We start from the raw sequence: 14,675 nt of genomic DNA, 5'->3' as shown, positions 1-14,675 counted from the left end.
AGACTTAGTACCCCGCCCCGCTCCAAATCATAAAGTATCTCATCAACATTTTTATATTGATTATATGTTGAAATGATAATATTTCAGATATATTAGGTTAAATAAAATTATTAACATCACCTGTTTGATTTTTTAAACTATTTTTTATGTGGCTACTGGAACATTTAAAATTACATATGCGGCTTGCATTTGTGGCTCCCACTGTTGAAGAGTGATGGTCAAGACCAACACTCCTTTATCACAAATGAAGAAACTGAGGCAGGGAAGCATAATGAGTTCGAGGCAGCACTTTGGGGATACCCTCTTCTGGCTTCTCAGGCTTTTCCTGTTGCCTTAAACCACACTGTTGCAGAGCTAGGAATTGCAGAGCCTGGCATGCCACCAATCAGATTTCAAACCTTTCTTTCTTTTGTCTTGCTAATTGTTTCTTCTAAGGTTTGATATTGAAATCTATTTTGCTTATGGAAAAATGTCCCCTCTCTGCTGTGTACACACTTGCCATTTGTTATTGCAGGGTTACTCATGAAAGCGCAGTAACTAGAATGGATGTTAAAAAATAAATCTAGGGCTTCCCTGGTGGCGCAGTGGTTGAGAGTCCGCCTGCCGATACAGGAGACACGGGTTCGTGCCCCGGTCCGGGAAGATCCCACATGCCGCAGAGCAGCTGGGCCCGTGAGCCATGGCCGCTGAGCTTGTGCGTCCGGAGCCTGTGCTCTGCAACGGGAGAGGCCACAACAGAGAGAGGCCCGCGTACCGCAAAAATTAAAAAAATTTAAAAATTAAAATAAAAAATTAAAATAAAAAGATAAATCTAGAAAAACATTAGCATAAGGCAAATACAGAGAATAAGTGAAGAGGACTATTAAGGTTTTTAAGATGTAGATGGTCAAGTTCTAGCCTGTGAATATTTTATCCCGCTGCAGTTTAATAAATCACCATGGAGACCCTCAACATTCTGAGGGTCATCTTCAGCACAGCATCAGCCCCTGCTCAAAATTTAGAAGTCTGAGCCTATAATATTTCTTTCCTTCCAGAAGGCAATGTTTTTCTGGACAATGCTGTCATTGCAGTGAGGCAAATCAGCTCTTCATAATGGCACACCTTGTCATACCTAGGTACCCTGTTAGAAGTGGTCTTTATCCTCAAAGCCTTCTACCTCTGGTGCATGGATTAGTACCTGGTCATTCAGAAGCTGAACAGCATTATAGTTGACTTAAAGAAGAAAATCTTGTTTTGACAAAGTAAAATGGTCCCACCAGATCTGGCAAACGGAGATAAAATGTATTTCTTCTAATAATCAGCTAATTCAAACAAAAACAAAGATGTTTTTTGTTTCGTGTGGTTTTCCCCCCTTGGGAAGCCAGCAGAGAGAGAACTGCATAAAACTGGCTGAAATGTGTTATATTTGAGAAATCATGCAACACAGGGGCTCCTCAGTGTAATCAAAGAATAAAAGAGACCTAAATTCTGATATTAAAGTGGTTCATGCAAAGAGCTGGAAAGGAAAACTGTGGGTCAGGCCAAACAACACACACAGTAGATGCATTCAAGATTTCTGTTGAGATATACTTGTGCTCCATCCTAAATACAGCAAAACCTAAACATCATCTTAAATCAAATGTTTGGTGCTCTGGAGCCCCCTATGTTGCATGCATGAATTCTATTAGTTATAATTAGTCAAGTTTTGCCATTCAAACCTCGAACAGCATACTTCCAGACTCAACTCATTCCTTATTCACCTCTAAACACTCTCATATACACCAGCCTGGAAAGATAATATATTACAGACGGATCCTAGGCAAAAGCGCATCTGCCAGTGTGAAAACAGCACTTGTTACTCTATTCAACAAAAAGAAAGATTATGTCTTTTAACTTTAAGAATTTTTTGGATCCCTTCCTCAGAGACAAAAAAGAAAAGACAGGAAGTAAAGGAAGTTACTGCCTTATTCTGAGACAGTCCTACAGACCATTTTTTGTTTTGCCTGGACTTTAGTCTCAAATGAAATCTGAATGGTGTAGTTTTACAGGGCATGTCTAATCGTATTGGTAAAGAAGAAGAGCGGCCTTCAACTAAGGAGGCCAATATTAGAAAAATCAACATTGCAGATATATAAAAATAACCAGAATAGAAACTATAGGTTGGGCTTCCCTGGTGGCGCAGTGGTTAAGAATCCGCCTGCCAATGCAGGCGACACGGGTTCAAGCCCTGGTCCGGGAAGATCCCACATGCCGCGGAACAGCTAAGCCCGTGCGCCACAGCTACTGGGCCTGCGCTCTAGAGCTCACGTGCCACAACTACTGAAGCCCTCGCACCTAAAGCCCATCCTCTGCAACAAGAGAAGCCACGGCAATGAGAGGCCCACGCACCTCAATGAAGAGTAGCCCCTGCTCGCCGCAACTAGAGAAAGCCCGCGCGCAGCAACAAAGACCCAACGCAGCCAAAAATAAGTAAATAAAAATAAATTTATAAAAAAAAGAAAAAAGAAACTATAGTTTCTATGGTCAGGGCATTCATTCAAAAGATCTGATAAAAATTTGTCATTGAAAGGTTAGTGATCAAAAGGCTTGAAAAGAGCAAAGCATCCAAAGCCATGGTTATGCTTCCTTCAGGACAAGGGCATTTACCGCCTGACACATGGAAAAGACCACCCAACCTGGAGGCAGGGACCCAGCTTCTAGGCTCCGTTTGGCACTCTCCAGCTCTCGGCCTTAGATGAGCCAGGAGAGCCACCAGGCCCGAGGTTCTCCTCTGCAAAGTGACGAGATTGGTCTATCAATAAGAAGACTCCCTCCAGTTCCAGCTCTGCTTAATGCTATCACACAAGCCTACTTCACATCAGAACCCCTAAGCCAAGAGGAACTCTTACTAAGATTAGTTCAAGCCAAATGCCAACCTGGTAGTTTTCAATCCTTGTTAATCTTAGGGTACAGATTACAAATATGAACCTTGAGGAAGTAGAAGGAAGCAGCTAAAATATGTACTTTTAAAGTGTTAAGTTGATTCTGACCTATTTCTCGGAAAAGATAAATGGGCAACAGAGTGAGCTTGGAGAAAAGAAATATGGAAATGTCACTGTAACATCTTATACATTCAGGAATTTACCCTAAACTTTTAGCGTTTTATTTTGAAGGTACCAGAGTCTCAGTAAGAGCTTGAAAAAATTTTACTTTTGTTCCTGCAACAGTACTACCAGTATTACCTGGACACTTGTAAAAGCCTTCTCTCTCTCTTCTCTTTTCTTACATTAAATCCATGATTTGTGATTCCCAACAATGAAATACTAATGGATCCTCAAAAAACACTAATTGCCCATTTTTTCCCCTAATTACAAAATGTAAGAACTCTTTAGTGAAAACATTAAACATGATGTCATTTTTAAAGTGTCCGAGTTTCTATTTAAAGCAATGCCATAAAGTAGATAGCTTATTTAGTTTACAAATAGCAACACAAAAAGGTTCTTTAAGTCTGTTTAGCATATCTAAAAGTGCTTCTTTCTCACATTTAAATATTTGGAGCTGGTCCCCCCCCACCCCAGTTTATTACCTTATCTCAACTGTATAATTTTCTTAAATAGGATTCAGAGAAATAGTCCTAGATTTAAATTTTTAAACACTGATTTATAAAAGCATTGGTTGATTCCCATAATACAGCTGGTAGTCAAACTGGACAAGATAATGAATTGACTGAGATCATTGTTCCATCTTCATCCAAGAAAGCTGCCTCTAAAAAAAGATCTTAAATTGCTGTAGAAATCCAATTTGGAAGAAGCAAAAGAAGCATATAGATGGGAAACACCAGCCATAATCACATTAATTTTGTGGCTAACAGCACTGCTTTGAAGTGAAGAAGAAGAAGAAAAAAAGATGACTAAAATAAAAAGTCCACTCAAATCCCCAATTTTAATCTAACAACATAACCAGAAGAAAACCAACTACAAAATGTGACACAAAATTCACATCTTGGTGGTCCAGTGAACATCACACCCCACACACACACAAAATAATTTTCAGCTTAATCAGAAGCAAAGAAATGCTAAGGAAACACTATAGGATTGTGGTGCATCATTGCTAAACAGCAAATTATAGCAAGAAATCAGGAGAGCAGGAACCTGACGTTAGTATGAACACAGCCACGGAAAGTCTACAACTGATTGGTTTTGAATCCACAGGTGTGGGAAATAATAGCGACAAATAATCGTAACAAAAATCTTCAACTTACTGTCATTGAAAAGCTATACAGGGAAAATCTCTCTAACAAACTACTATTCACTTAACCCCTTATTCGAACAAAAGCTGCGACATCACAAAGATATAAAAATAAAGGCACTGCTTCCACTTTTTTGTGGGAATGTTCTAATTAGCTCTCTGCTCATAAACTATATAAGGTCACAACTGACTTCTGATTGACAAGCAATTTATGGATATCAGCAATTTACAGTCAAAACCAGTTGGCTGGAAGATATCAACTGAGTAAACAAGTTTAGTCTGAGTAAAGTTGAAAAATAAAAATCTCAGGAAAGCTTGTGGAAAAGAGAATTCTTACCTGGCATGTTATTTCACATGCTTTGTAGCTTCCCCACTGCACTTCCCATGCTCATGAACATTATTTTACCCAGGAAATAATGGTCTTATTCACACACACACACACACACACACACGCACACACAAAACCTTCCAACAAAATGCTATCAAGTCCCAGGAAACTACAAAAGCAACATTAAAAGTCAGTGCAAAGTAAGAATTCCATTTGTGAATCTAACCTATGAAACTACAAGATCGTTCTCCTGGAACCAACTACAAAGTTCCCTTTCTGCTTAATAAGTGTAATAAACATCACCTTACCATTATCTGTAGAATAAAATCAGCAACGTGTTGCTTCCTGCAGACACCAAATCAAATTTTTTCTTCCTTTCTTTCTAGTAACTTCTTTTTCCCCAGCAAGATTAGGAAGAAAATAAAGCTTTGAGTATTGCCTCAATAGTTCAGACCTCAAGACTGTGAAACTAGCTCTCAGTAAGAAAAAAAAAAAAAAAAAAGAACAGGTCTGGTATTTTACAATCACTTCTGCAGCCCAGAGGTACCTCCTGGACTCCCGTACCTCCTCTCCTTCGGGGTCTAAATTTCTTTTAGTAATGAGACTAATTTTTCCAGTAGCCTTGAACTCCCCAGATTTAACTGACATGGAAAATGTGACTAAAAACTTGTAGAACTGTCTAGCCTCCAACCTTACACAGAATCAACTTTGTTGTAAGTATTGAAGAACACCTCGCAAGCAGCCACTTGCTCCTTTAGACTCCTGCACGACACAGCACAGAACGTCAAATAACACTGCGCCATCTAGTTAGCAAGCTGCACTCTCCATTCCAGAAGGGGGGACACCTTCAAACCCTGGGACTTAAGGACTTGTCAGAGTTCAGCTGCTCTAAAGGTCCAATTGTTTATTTAAATAAAAAAAATATCGCTACTGAGATAATCCACATCTAGTGGATATGGGAAAATTTAGGTTATAATGGCACTACAAACTTTTACATCTAACTTTGATTTACAAGATAAAAGCAAGTTTTAAATTAAAAGGGCTTTCTGTTAATAGAGCTTATTATTCTGAAGACGGGGAATGATTTTCTTCGAAAGTTGTCCCTGGGTGCATGCCTATTATCTTTGCTTTTCCCCTTCCACTAATGAGCATTTATCTAAAGAGCCTGTTAATCCTCTGATGTGTGCTTCTGGTCAGAGGTAACAGTTTGAATAAAACCACTAATCACTGATCACTAAATCACTGATCATTAATCACACTCTCCAGTGCTGGTGACCCGGGCCATTTTCCCCTTTAGGTCTATGTATGCATCACAAACAAGGAGTTTAACATTTTAGATGCACATGTATTGTGTGGAGGTTATACTATTTCATCTCTAGATGTGAATAAATAATAAATACTGCCACAAACTTGGGGAAGGATGTCAATTAGACCCCAGACAGGAGTTTCACAAATGCCTACTCTACAGCATGGCTTTCACGCTGAAGAAAGTAGATCTGATTATAACAAAACATGTGTTCTTCAAGAAATTCCCACATACTCAGAATATAAATTTTCCTTTATTTAGCTTTCACCAACTCCAAATCAGAGAGCACTCAAATCTTCTGCACCCACCACCCCCCATCCAAAAGCCTGTTAGGAAATCTCTTGTTTGATTTCTGCTGCACACTGCAGCGCCCCCATCCCCGAGTTCTTTTTACTTTTATCCCCTTAAACATGTCACACACAGTATTTTTATTTCAACTGCCAGATACGTGGATTCTGACTCAATTCAATGACTTAGTATTTAACTTCCTCTTTAAATATAGAAACTTAAGGTTAAAACACACGCACCAATTTATTGTATGGTACTTTGGGTTCGACGACTCACATTCCCTCACTTTGGAAATGAAACGTTTAGTCTTGAGCCTTTGGCTAAATTTGGTTTAGTCAGCATCCTCAATCATCCCTCTTCGGATAACCGGTCTGAGGAAGGCGCTATGTAAAATTAAGTACTTTGCTTGCAGCGAGTGTGTTGTTTTCCTAAGTCACCACAGGGACACTGTATTATCATAATGTCTCTAAACATTTCCTGAGATGCCTTTTCTATCAGAGTTGAGCATTTTTGCCCTGGAGAAGCGAGCTCGCTGGTGCCTTTCTTAAATAATAGAAAAGGGCAGATTGTGTGTGCGCTGAGCAGGCACCGCGCTCCCCTCAGCCACCAGAAGCTCTTACCCTCACTCCGGGGACTGTGATCTCCCCAGGGAAAGCAGTAAAAGGCGGAGGCAGGGCCAGAGTGATAACAGTGTGGGCGGGAGAAGGGGTGGAGAAGGAGGGGTCCGGGAGGAGAGGGCAATAAAGATGCCCAGGAAACCGGCGATTGTACTAGTACGTTGGGGGCTGGGGGCGGAAAGCATTGTTGCTTTGTCAGCACTTCTAAGCCCCCAACCCTTGAGTATCTGAAGCTGTTAATCAAACACTTACTGGCCTGCAGAATGACGTAATGGACCTGTATTCAGCCTTTATTCCTTGACACATGTCAGAGAGGGAGGGAAAAATAAAAATCAAACACTCAGCGGACTCTGACAACGAAATCTACAAGCAGCCCACTTCAGTTCCTGGCCTTGAACAAGCCTCAAGTGGAGGCTGCACTCGTTCAGGGAAAGTTGGGGTGGGCTAGATCAGAGGCTTTATCTACCAGATACCTCCCCACTACCTCCTCGAAATAAATCTATAGCAAAGGAAAAGCGGAATGCAGCCGCTGGAAGAAAACATCTCCTTGGTTCCTTTGTGCGTCTTGCCCCTCTAAGGACGTCTTGAAAAGTTTTAAGCGATTCCGTGGAGAATCTGCTGGAGAGGAAGACTCTGCCGCCGGGTCCTGAGAACTGCCACCGCGCCGCCGCGGCAAAAGCGGGAGCTGTCATTTGGCGCAGCGGCGGGGAAGAGGTAATGATGCCAGCGAGAACCGTACAGAGGCAAGAGGCGGCTGGAGGAGTGATGGCGAGGAGAGCCTCGCCACGCTCGAGCCTTCCGCGCCTGGAGTGAAAGCCAAGTGCCCTCCAAGGACGATGTCCCCTCCCCCGGCGCGCGCGCCCACCACCTGCGTGGGCAGCTCTGCGGAAGAGGTGGCAGCAGCAGGCTTGGCACCCGGGAGGGAGCTAGCCCCCCGTGCGCCCGCCCGCCCGTCCGCCCCCTAGGTGACCCGGCGTCCTCGCCGCGCCCGCTGGAAGTTTGCAAACTTTCTCCGGGGGTTCCGCCGCATCACCGGGAAGTTGGGGACGCGGGGGGAGGTTCCTGGCTCGCCGTCTCCGCTGCCGCCGCCGCTGCCGCCGCTTGACCGCACTTCTGGAGGGTTCCGCACCTTGCCAGGTCTCTGGAGGCAAACACACACCCCCGATTCATAACTGTTCCCCGTGTCAGGGAAACGCACGCGCGCTCCCACACACGCACGCACGCCGGGGCGGACACGGCGCTCGTTCCACGTTAGCATCCCTCCAGTCGCACGGCGCGGCGGCCACCAAGACGCGCTCCGGGACGGACACGGCGTGGGGTCTCTGGGATAGCCTCAGGACACAGCCGATTCCACAGTCCACCAGCATTTGAGGCCGGACTTCCCTCTGGTCCGCCAAAGTGTTTACAAACACAGATCACCCTCCAAAAAAAATGCATCGCATCTTCCCTACTCCTTGCCCTGCGACCTGCCCACTGGACCAAGTAACCTCGCGGCTGCTGCCGAGAACCAACCCCTGCAAACAAGTACGCTCCCGAGATGGCTCCCGCGGCAAGTGCAACAAAAGTGTCTAAATGCAAAAGCCCCAGATGTGGCCGAGCCGTATTTTTAGGAACTTACCAAACAAGTGTGGAGAAGGCAAGAGCGGAGCCCGGGTGAAGGGACCACGTTGGACTGAGCAAAGATTACAATACATTCTATTTAGAGTGCATTACATCACCCCCCCGGTGACGTCACGTGGGATTCCTGAACTTCTAAATCATTGCGGTCCGTGGGGGAGGGAGGGAGGGGCGGGGCCGGCGCGCCGAGGGGGCGGGCCGCGCCCCGGCCCCGCCCCGCCCCCGCCCCAAGAGCGGACCTTGGTGCACCCGCGGGGGAGCGGCGGCGGCAGTGGCGACCGCGCAAGCAACAGCTTGCAGAGCCCAGCGCCGTGTGACACGGCTCTCTGACATTAGTGGTGTGAGTCAGCTTGGAAACAATCCTCATGGTTTCAGACAGGACCACGGAGGAGAGGCAGAGACACGGGCTGTCCCGTGACGAGGGCCTGGTAGCGTTTGAAAGGTGTGGGGATGGGGAGAGGTGGGGAGGGGGTGCTGAAGAATGCCGGAAGAGACTTTCTCCAAACAGAAAGGCAGGACGCTCCCCCTTCCCCCACCAGCAGATGTCCAGCTCCTTTTTGCCTGCGACAGTCGTGACCTCATTACAATGTTCCCTGCATCCTGGCTTCTCAGAGCACTCATTCGACACCCCTTTTCACCGCCCGCCCCGCACCCGCCCCTCTCCACCTCACTTCCAAAGGAATAACTCCTTTATTGTGCACACTCACTTGGAATACACTGCCCCCACCCTTTCCAAGACCCCTGCTTCTCGCGTCTGAGAAGCTGGAACGAGAGTTGCTCCTGGGGGGCGGGGGGGAAGGTGAATCACAGCTAGAGCCAAGTGATGAGACTGATTTAGACTCAGCGTCAGAGCCGGAAGGGCCCTTGGCGATCACTTCCAGAGCCTCGTCTGTAACTCTCCCAAGCTCACAGGCTGGCAAGTGGCAGAGCCAGAGCCAGAATGCAGAATCCGGGCCCCTGGTCTGCAGTATCTTCCCGACAATTCCTTGAGAGAAGGAGTCAGGCGCTTTCATCATCAGCCAAGTCACCATCACCATCCTCAGCTTAACTTCCATTCAGATGTTCTCTCTGTGAGTCGGACTCAAAGGGAAGGCATAGGCTAAATTCCAGCATATCCCAGACGACCACTGTCATCCTCGCGGCAGCTCACACTTTACAAAGCACTTGCACCCACGTGGAACTAACTCCCTTGATTCTCACAACAGCCCAGCACAAGGAGCAGAAATAGGGGAGGTGTTATAATTATCCCCATTTTACAGGTGAGCTAAGGCAAACCCCAGGTTAAGAGGCTGGCCTGAAGCCACTTGATCAAGTGGTGGCACCGGCACCACCCCAACCCCTGTTTTCAAACCTCAAATCCCAACTGGGCTCTTTTCTAGAACCAGGGCTGAGCTTTACCTTCTCATGGGTTAGAACCTTTGCTAAGGATGTCGGGGCTTTGCTTAGGAACAGTTTAGATCCCATTAACAAACAATAATCATTCCTGACATTTATGTAACATCTGACATTTATATAGTACCTCTTATCCCAATGCATCACAACCATGACTGTGCAGTTTGCCAAAGAATCATGACTGGACTGGCTAGAAATTGTAATGCTTTGCCTGGATTGTCACATACTTCTGAGCTGGTTTTGACATACTAAATGGAAGAGCTTTGTGTTTCCTCCCTAAGTGTTTAAACAACTCTCTTGCCTTTAGTGTTTCTTGATACCACAGGGACTGCCGACTGTTCATTTCTCACAGCCTTATTCAGAACTCATCACTGACTTTGCTATTTGCTGTCTTCCACATGTGGCCCTGAAGGAATTGCAGAAGAAGGGCTCCAGCCCTAACTTGAATCTTAACCAATAAAACGTTAAATATGACAGCTCAATTACTTGGGTTGACGGAAGGAAGCAACAGCCTCCTTGCCCACATTCCCACTCAATTATCAGGACATCCTTTTCCAGTAAAGCAGGAATCTACCTCCTTCTCCCTCAAAGAAAAAGTGTAAGCCAGACCAGGAGCAAGCTTGAGGCAGAAAAGGAATGCAGCTTGATGTAGTGGTGCTAGGTCTGAGGGCTTATCTTTTTTCCCAGCTAATAGGTGTGGACCAAAGGAATAGAATGGAGAATTGAATAAGCAAAGCTGAGGTGATAATCAAAATATTTAAAAACCCGTAAGTAATTAATCACCATATAAATTTAAAACATTTAATTCCCAGTATTCTCTAAACAGAAGCACATATGTATGAGTTTTAATGCAAGTAGTTCACCAGTTTCTAATACTATCCAAATCAGTTGTTGGTCTTTAAAAACTGCTGCTGATCATTTGTTTGACATGCTGTCACCAGGTAAACAATGCCCCTGTCCGAGCCATGGTTGACAAAGGAACACACATGGAACTTTTCCAGTGATCTCCTCAATAACTTGATAATCATTAGGTTACTTGGAGTCTCAATGAGCAGATAATCTCTCCACATCAGCAATATTGTTCATGGTGCTGACTCATCTGTCAGCTTCTGCAGAACTGACAGCAATTTCATTCACAATGTTTCTAAGCCATTGTATTACAGTTTTCTATATATTCCAGATCTCTGTTACCAACTAAGTCCCCCCCCCCACACACACACAATTTTTTTGAATGTAAACTGAAGAAGAGAGGTGGTGTTTATAAGTGTGGACTCCAATGTCAGGCTGGCAGAGTTCAAATCATGGCTCTGCTGCTTCAGTTTTAAATAACCTCTCGGCCTTAGTTTCCTCATCTCTGTAATGGGACTGGTGGTGATAATTATACTAATTCAAAGGAGTTAAGAATTGTGCTTGGCACAGGACAAATACTACATAAGCACTTGCCCTCATCTTTATCAATGAAAATAATGTGGCTAATGCCATGACAGGAGGATATTCAGTGATTTTAGCAAACTTGACCAAATAGATGAAAAGACAACCTGTTTCCCTATACTTCTCCTAGCCCCACACTAATCCCTGCATGCATCATCTGTACCAAGCAGGCTCTCGCCTGTCAAACCATGCCAACAGAGCCCTCGTATTTGTGGACTTGAAGTTTTGCATGCCTCGTGCTCACCCCATCTCTTTCAGGATCTGTCACAGCCAAAGTCCCATGGAGGCTGCAGTTTCCAGAAACAGGGGTACCTCAGCTGGTGGCAGCCATAACCTGGGGCATTTGCCTGCTGGGGTGCCAGCACCACCTCCAAGAATGCCACCTCACCCACTGGGATTCCACCCATTATGGCCTGGGGGATATGTGGAGACAGAGACCCTTACACTAGAGTCAAGGTAAACTAGCTGGGGTACCACCATCCAGGATCCTCTCCACCCCCACCCTACCTACCTCCACAGGGTAGGGGCACAGGCAGGACACAAGCCTGCCCATAAGGTACCACATTCATTGGACCTATGAAGAGCTGGCTTGTACCTACACTGACCAAGGAGTATAGTTGAGACCCCTGTTAGACCAGAGGTTAACCCTTTAGTTGCTGGATCATGGGGCAGTCCAAGGAAGAGGCCTGGGTAGCTGGGCCAGTGGGGTAGCCAAGAGGTCAGAGCAGTGGGTATATACTAACCCTATGGAAGAATTTTAATATTTTAACAAGTTTACAGCCTTACCAGTGCTTACCCACTGAATATGAGGCCTGAGGAGAACCATCCCAAGGGTCCTCAGATGGGGAGAAATCCTTTTGCCTCATGCTTTGGATTCAGTCATTTCTCCAACATTCAACAAAGGTTGACAGGTCTGCCCAGTACTGGGGAGGGAAAAAAAAAAGGGATCTCCTTCCCAGCTCCTAGGCTCCTGCAGAGGTTCTCAAACTTAGTGGCATAAGAAGCACTTAGGTAACCTGTTAACTCCCTGACTTCCCCAGGGATTTCTGTTCAAGGATCTGGCATTGGGCCCAGGATTCTGCATTTGTGATTCTGAGGCAAGTGTCTGGGGACCCCACTTCGAGTGACTGTGATCTAGTGAATTCATAGATAGGCAGTGACCTGGGACGCCGGGGAGGGAACAGGAAGAGTCTGCTGCCTGCAACACTAAGAAAAAAAAATTAAAAAGAAAAGAAAAAAAAAATGACCCCAGGTTCATAGGCTTAAGATCAATCCTCTAGCTGCTTCCCATAAAGACACATATACCCCTAGAGAAGTCTTTCCCTCGTCCCTTCTATACATACACGACTTAGAGGTACCTTTCCCATTTATTTTTCACTCAAGACTTTTCTCTCCTGTTGCTGAGCACAGGTTCCGGACGCGAAGGCTCAGCGGCCATGGCTCACGGGCCTAGCCGCTCCGCGGCATGTGGGATCTTCCCGGACCAGCGCACGAACCCGTGTCCCCTGCATCAGCAGGCGGACTCTCAACCACTGCGCCACCAGGGAAGCCCAATTCGAAACTTTTCTTAACCGAGTTAACAGTGGTAATAGGAAGACTGTTGCTGGGTTTGTGATTAAACCCATTGCTATGGGACCACTGGGAAGTTTCCATCTCTTCTAAGATAAATCTTCTTCTAAGATAAATCTGGTTTCTTCATTGTCTTATTTGAAGAGATAAATATTTTCAAATAAATGGAACTGCAAAACTCATCCAAAGACAGCAACAACCACAGCACGGCTGGCTAACACTTACCAAGCATTTACTCTGTGCCAAGGCTTGTACGAAGACCTTTATGTGTGTTCTTTCAGTTACTCCTCACAATAATCCTATGAGGTGGCTGGACCCATTCTCATTTGCAATGAGGAGATCAAGTCGTAGAGCAGTGAGCAGCTTGCCCAGCTGGGCCAAGGCGGAGGGAGGAGAAAGTCCCAGACCACTCGAGCCAGTACCAGCGCCATGTCCTATGGAACACAGAGCATGCGTGCGCCGGAGGACAGGCGCTTTGTGCAGTAAGCGCGTCCACTGTTCCCTCCCACCTAATTTGCATGTAGCGCTCCAGGCGCTTCCTGACTCACAAAATTCTATTGGACCGGTGATGCATGGGAGTCTGTAAGACGCGAAGCAGCTAAAAAGGAAGCCTTTTTCCTCTGTGGTGAGTGGGATGGGGGTGAGGCGGACGCTGAGAGCCCTGAGAGACCATGCTTACCTTGCAAACCAGAACCTTCTTGGAACTCAGAAAAAAGGCAGAGGCGCTCTAAGACACCCAAAAGACTTAGGAATCCTATCTTACTCTTGTTAGTCCCTGTGTTGGGCAACTAACCACTTAAACTGAACATGACATAGGTGGAAAAGGAAGGATAGAGCTGCCCTTACTGCTTTTCTTTTCAGTCTTTCCTTAGAAGTAAACAGAAGGCAGAATGTTGGTGAAACGTGTGCACTTCAAGAAGTGAAATACAGCTGAGTTCATTTTGCGCAGCATTTGCACTGTGCAGGTAAGAACAAAATACGTATGCACATAGGAGCCGTGAAATACTTTGTGTGAATTCAGTGATTCCATATAGAAGTTAACGTATTTACATTCAAAACTGGCATGCACAATATAAAGATGAATGGTAAAATGAGTGCTAATATTTTAATTTTTTGTTACTTTGAACGACATTAAATAGTAAATTTAGGGACTTCCCTGGTGGTCCAGTGGTAAAGAATCTGTCTTCCAATGCAGGGGACGTGGGTTCTATCCCTGGTCAGGGAACCTAAGATTCCCACATGTGGCGTAAGCCCACGCGCCACAACTGCTGAGCTCGTATGACTCAACTAGATAGCCCACGGGCTGCAAACTACAGAGCCTACGCATTCTGGAGCCCAGGAGTGCAAGTAGAGAAGAGAAAACCCACACGCCACAACTAGAGAGAAGCCTGGCAACGCAAGGAAAAATCCCACATGCCGCAACTAAGATCATAAGTGCCGCAACTAAGACCAGACGAAGCCAAAAAAATAAATAGTAAATTTAAAACACTGTGACAAGTTGAGAGATTGACTATGAGAGAGAGGAAAACCTTTCTACTTAATATCTTTAATGGCACTTTTCCCCAGACTTTTGAACAAGGTGCTCTGCATTTTCAGTTAGCTCTGGGTCCAGGAATTATGCAGCCAGCCCTAAATACAGCCACATGATTGATGAGATCCACCATGTCCCCAGATCCACGCTCACGATACTCAGAGTAACGGCAAGCAGAGCAGGAGGTCTAACAGCCTCAGCTTTGTCACTTACTAAGTGTGTGACCCTGGCCAGTTTTTAACCTCTCTGAACTTCAGATTCTTCGTCTGTAAAATGGAGCTAATGTTAGCATCTACCTCCCAGGATATTGCAAGGATTCAATAAGTTAATATATGTAAAGTGCATAAAACAATGCTTGGCACATAATAATTACTGGAAGAAATGTTAGAT

General features: G+C 45.3%; 1 protein-coding gene across 4 annotated transcripts in view; it reads right to left on the bottom strand.

Annotated features, from left to right (window-relative positions):
* CREB5 (cAMP responsive element binding protein 5) overlaps window positions 1–13,073 on the bottom strand; it is a 413,326-nt gene extending 400,253 nt beyond the window's left edge. For 3 of the 4 annotated variants that reach the window (XM_029233942.1, XM_029233945.1, XM_029233944.1), the window contains exon 1: window positions 8,364–8,418. The gene's annotated coding sequence lies outside the window, so the exon portion shown is untranslated. Of the gene's footprint in view, window positions 1–8,363; window positions 8,419–12,979 lie in introns of those variants that run through there. The other variant, XM_029233943.1, reaches the window with a different exon arrangement.
* Between the last annotated feature and the right edge of the window lie 1,602 nt (window positions 13,074–14,675).

The sequence above is a fragment of the Monodon monoceros genome, unplaced genomic scaffold (assembly GCF_005190385.1).
Source record: "Monodon monoceros isolate NGI ecotype Baffin Bay Population unplaced genomic scaffold, NGI_Narwhal_1 Super_Scaffold_2, whole genome shotgun sequence".
Classification (NCBI taxonomy): domain Eukaryota; kingdom Metazoa; phylum Chordata; class Mammalia; order Artiodactyla; family Monodontidae; genus Monodon; species Monodon monoceros.
Note: the sequence above shows the minus strand (reverse complement) of the source record. Positions and strands in the feature narration are given on the sequence as shown.